The sequence below is a fragment of the Callorhinchus milii genome, unplaced genomic scaffold, assembly GCF_018977255.1.
Source record: "Callorhinchus milii isolate IMCB2004 unplaced genomic scaffold, IMCB_Cmil_1.0 Scaffold2, whole genome shotgun sequence".
Classification (NCBI taxonomy): Eukaryota; Metazoa; Chordata; class Chondrichthyes; order Chimaeriformes; family Callorhinchidae; genus Callorhinchus; species Callorhinchus milii.
In genome coordinates this window covers 28,579,660-28,585,441 of record NW_024704743.1, presented here as the reverse complement: position 1 = coordinate 28,585,441, position 5,782 = coordinate 28,579,660, and the positions used below count along the sequence as shown (strand labels likewise).

The following is a 5,782-nucleotide window of genomic DNA, read 5'->3' as shown; positions in this document are numbered from 1 at the left end:
TGGTGACATCATCCGCAGACATAAGGTCAACTTCCACATGTATGCAGATGACACCCAACTGTATCTCTCTGCCTCCACCCTTGACTCCAGGACCACTGCTATCTGGAACCTTGGCAACTTGTTTAACCCTCAACTATCCTTTCTACCCCACATCCATACCATGACCTGTTCTGCCTTACCCCACCACCGCAACATCGCCCGGCTCCGCCACTGTCTCACACCACAGGCCGCCGAAACTCTCATGCATGCACTCATTGCATCGAGACTTGACTATGTAAACTCGTTACTTGTCGGCCTCCCCAACTCCTCCCTCCACAGGTTGCAGATCATCCAGAACTCTGCAGCCCGTGTCCTCTCCCGCATCGGGCTCTGTGACCCTATCACCCCCATCCTCGCTTTGAGACGTCTTTCTGATGTAAAAGCCGCTATATCAAATGCAAGGATTATTATTATTATCCATTGTGAATACTCATGCACTAAGTGCATTAAAACTGACACTAACCAGCTAGCTTCCCATGCTAAAAAGGTTGACTTCTGGGTCATCAAGATACCACTAACATCACTTCCTGAAAGCTATGTGTAGGCATTACTGGCATCACTTTGCAGAGGAAGTCCCCATTTTCACAGAGGCTTATAACACACAGCTGAGATATTTGTCACTGAACCAATGAGACATTGCTATGCGCAAATTGACTGTCACGTTTCGCCAACAAAACACAGTCAATCCAATTTACAATGTATCCTGTGAAGAATTTGTGACATCTAAATAATAATAATAATAATCCTTGCATTTGATATAGCGCTTTTCACGTCGGGAGGACGGCCCAAAGTGCTTCACAGAACACACTGTAAAGTGAATTGACTGTATATTTGTGGGCGAACGCGGCAGCCAATTGCGCACAGCAATGTCCCACAAACAGTCGTAGATTGAAAATGACCAATTTATTATTGTTTTTGGTTTTGGAGGGATTATTATTAGGCTCTGTGTGGAGTAAGGAAACTTGCCCAAGGTTTCGCCCTGCCTGGAATTGAACTCAGGTCTCTTGCTTGCAAAGCGAGTGCTCTAACCACTGAGCTACAGGACTCCACGAACCATCTAACAACGTGATAAGGCGCGATATCAAATACAAGGATTATTATAATTATTGGACACTGGCGACTGTATCATAGCAGGTTTGCCCTGTATTACCTTTGATGTCAATAGCTCTTCGCTCTGTATTTGGAGTCAAACATGACAGTCAAAAACAGCCAGGATGGTAATGACTTCATCTGGGGGATTGTTAGCCCAAAAGCTCTCATCTCTTTGCAAATGATAGTTATTGGATCTTGTTTTAACAAGGAATTCCTGTAATCCACAATTCCAGACAAGGGACATTCCCATGTGTAGTTGACATGTGAAACTCTTAGTCTGGTTTGGATAACGTTAAATGTGGCAATGGGTTGTCCCTTGGTACCCAGTGAAGCCTCACATACCAGTGTGTAACCCAACAAGAGGCAGAATCACATCTGGTGTTGATCCAAACCTGCTGTGGATTTTGAACATCTGCAGCACCAACTAATACTTTCACTGGGACTTAACCAGAGGTTCAAGTCCAACCCCTTTAAAACCGAAAACGAAACTTTAAAGTGAGCCAAAAGGCAAAAAGTATCTCACTGACTCACTCACATACCCACTGCCAACGACTTTCTATTCTCGAAAAGGATCTCAGATTCAAGTAATTTGGGTTTGGATTTTTTATTGTTGTTAAGCGGATTTAATGCGATTTTCCTTTGTTTGGAAGCGTCAGACGGCTTCGCGATTCGAGGTAAACTGAAAAGAACAGGACGGTATTTTGGGTGTGTTTTACAGCCTTATATATATATATATTTTTTGAAGCTGCAGAAAGCGGAGAGAGCCGGGGCTGCCTGCGGGCTGCAGGGACACACAGCAGCGGGTGTGGGGGCGTCTGGTGCAGCCACAGAGCAGCACTGTCTGTAAAGGCACAGACTGTCTGAGAGACCAGACTCTGAGCCACACACACACACAGACAGACAGACAGACACACACAGATACACACAGACACACAGACCCACACACAGACACAAACACAGACACACAGACACAGAGACACACACCCACACAGACACACACCCACACACAGAGACACACACATACAGAGAGACACACACACACACAGACACACACAGAGACAGAGACACACACACAGACACACACACAGACACACACAGAGACACACACACACACAGAGACACATACACACACAGAGACACATACACACACAGAGACACATACACACAGAGAGACACACACACACACACACAGACACACACAGAGACACACACACACAGACACATACACAGAGACACACACACAGACACAGAGACACACACACAGACACAGAGACACACACACAGACACACACAGACACACACACACACAGACACACACACACACAGACACACACACACAGCCCTCAGGGTCACTCTGCGCTGCACTCAGACGCTTATGGTCCAACCGCAGCTGCTGCTGTGGGAGAGCTCAGAGCTGATGTTGGGGCTGTCGCTGCTGCACTGAGCACAGCACAGGGAGGAGGAGCCGCTGTTCACTTGTGAGCTGTTGGCACCGGTGGACAGACACCACATCGATGGTGTGAGTTTTCACTCGTCTCCTCTGCCCTTTGCTGCCTCTGGGCCCGAGCATCAGGTGAGTGATGGGCATCAGATGAGTGATGGGCATCAGGTGAGTGATGGGCATCAGGTGAGTGATGGGCATCAGGTGAGTGATGGGCATCAGATGAGTGATGGGCATCAGGTGAGTGATGGGCATCAGGTGAGTGATGGGCATCAGGTGAGTGATGGGCATCAGGTGAGTGATGGGCATCAGGTGAGTGATGGGCATCAGGTGAGTGATGGGCATCAGGTGAGTGATGGGCATCAGATGAGTGATGGGCATCAGGTGAGTGATGGGCATCAGGTGAGTGATGGGCAGAAGCTGATAACGGTACAGGAGGAACTCGTCATCTTTCGGTTATTCCGACTCCTGTTCCGGGGATTCCCATCGTTAAAGGGTTAAAGGTAGGAAAGTCCCTGTGAATGTGAAACGCAATGTGCACTCTTCCCCCCAGAGGAGCAATCGCTGTTTATACAATCCCACAAAGTACAGGGCAGGTTTGCAGCTCAGCAAGAGCTGAGGTTGGAGGGGGGTGGACCTCAGAGTGAGTGATGTGGGAGTGATGCTGGAGAGTAACCAACTCAAACCCCACATCTTGGTGTTGCGAACAGAGGGGCTCAGTCTTTGCAAAGTGCTCCGAGATGTTCCGCATTGTGAAAGGCTTCCTGTTGTGTCAGCCTGGCTCAGTTGTGTTGACTCAAATCATCACAATATTTTAAGTATTCAAACACTGAAACAGGATGTTCGTTTAAGAAACCTTTATGGTGCAATGTGCGCGATCATGATGCAAACTGGAGAAGCAAGGATTGTTGTTCTCAGAGCAGAGACGGTTAAGGAATGGTTTAACAGATGTGTTCAATATTTTACGGGGTTTTCGATAGACTAAATAAGGAGAAACTGCGTCTTATTGAGTCTTTGAGATGTTTCGAAGTGCTTCACAGAATATATTATAAAATTAATTGACTGTTTGTTTTGGGGGTAAATAAGGAGAAACTCATTGATGAGTGGGTCAGTAATCAGATTTAAGATAATTGCCAAAAGAAACAGAGGGAAGATGAGGAGAATTTTTTTGTGCAGCAAGTGTTACGATTTGGCATGAACTATCTGACAAGGGTGGTGGAACCAGATTCAATAATAACTTTCAAAATGGAATTGGATATATAATTCAAAATAAAAAAAATTGCAAGCCTATGGAGAAAGAGCAGGGGAATGGGACTAATTGAATAGCTCTTTCAAAGAGCCATCTCAGACATGATGGGCTGAATGGCCTCCTTCTATGCTGAAGGATTCAAAGGGGTTAGAACGTGGAAATCCATTGCTCTATCTGTTCGCCAATTAGCGGAGCAATTCCTTCTTTGCCAATGTTGGGCAATGCTGCCAATGGCACCTAACTGACCTTGTCCGAACTCCTTTACTGTCTCCACTCATCCGGGTCTAGGAGTTTAGCCTTTGGTGGTGTGATTTTCTAAAGCGAGAAGAACTTCCTCCAGTAAAATATATGAGCTGCCATCCTTCGACTCAGGCATTAAACTGAGATCCTCTCTGCTTGTTCAGAGGATGTTAAATAATAATAATCCTTGCATTTGATACAGTGTCTTATCAAGTCTTTGAGATGTTTCAAAGTACTTCACAGAATATATTATAAAATGAATTGACTGCATGTTTTTGGGTGAAACGTGGAAACCAATTGCATACAGCAGTGTCCCACAAACAGCGTGACCAACTTATTTTTTTTTTAAGGGATTATTACCACCAGAAAAGCAATCCGACAATTGACTAACAAATGAATTCCTACATACTTCTAAGTAACCAGAGCAATGTGGAGTAAAGAAACTTGCCTAATATTTCACCCCACCTGGAAATCGAACCTCACTTGCAAGGCGAGTGCTCTAACCAATACGTTAAAGGATCCAAGAACTAAGATCCAATAGGGTCTTGGACTCCAAGAGTTAAAGATCTCATGACACGATTTAGGATTTTCTCCTGGTGTCCTAGCCAACAACTCCCTCCAAAAAACATCATTGCTGTTTGTAGCACATTGTTGTGTGCAAATTGGCTGCTGCGACCACCTACAAGATACAGTCTTTACAGTAAGCTATGTGAAGCGTTTTGAGATGTCTTCCTCATGTGAAAGGCACAATATCAAATGCAAGGATTATTATTACTTCAGGATTGTTTGTCTAATGGAATTTCTGCCATATGGAACGGGTACCCAAGCTGGTGGGGAGTTGGCTAAAAGCGCAGCTAAAGAGATTTTAGATTGGTTTTGAAGCTGTGAGCAGGGGTTTGATGCCGAGGGAGAAACAATTAATAATAATCCTTGCATTTGATATAGTGCCTTACCGTGCCTTCGAGATGTCTAAAGGCACTTCACAGAATATACTGTGAATTGACTGCATTTTTTTTTTGGCCAACGTTTCGCCCTGCCTGGGAATCGAACTCAGGTCCTCTTGCTTGCTCGGCGAGCGCTTTAACTGTTAATCTGCAGGACTCCACAAAATCCTAGAAAGTGTAAAAAAAAGTGTCTGAAAGCTCACCAGCCTATGGTGAATCAGAGAACATGAAGCAGGCCTCAGTTAATAATAATAATAATAATAATCCTTGCATTTGATATAGCGCTTTTCACGTCGGGAGGACGTCCCAAAGCGCTTCACAGAACACACTGTAAGTGAATTGATGGTATATTTGTGGGCGAACGCGGTAGCCAATTGCACACAGCAATGTCCCACAAACAGTCGTAGATTTAAAATGACCAATTTATTATTGTTTTTTTTTTGGAGGGATTATTATTGGCAGTTGGCAGAAGGGAGGGATAGGGCAGTGGAGTAGAGCTGCAGGAAATCACAGACCACCTACAGAAAGTGCTTGGAGACAATCTCTTACGTGAGTGGCACTTATACAAGTGAAAGAGGTCCTATCTGACTGTTCAGGTGGACGTAAAAGATCCTATTGCACTATTCGCAAAGAGAAAGCAGTTTCTCCTGGTGTCATGGACAACAATCCCCCAAATAATATTGGTCATTTTCTTCATGGCTTTTTGTGAGACATTGCTGTATGCAACTGGCTGCAGGGTATCACCACAAAATAAACTGTCAATCCACTTTACAGTAC

General features: G+C 44.9%; 1 protein-coding gene across 1 annotated transcript in view; it reads left to right on the top strand.

Annotated features, from left to right (window-relative positions):
* Nucleotides 1–1,666: 1,666 nt before the first annotated feature.
* ripk1l (receptor (TNFRSF)-interacting serine-threonine kinase 1, like) overlaps nt 1,667–5,782 on the top strand; it is a 34,397-nt gene continuing 30,281 nt past the window's right edge. The window contains exon 1 of the mRNA XM_007889619.2: nt 1,667–1,715. The gene's annotated coding sequence lies outside the window, so the exon portion shown is untranslated. The remainder of the gene's footprint in view (nt 1,716–5,782) is intronic.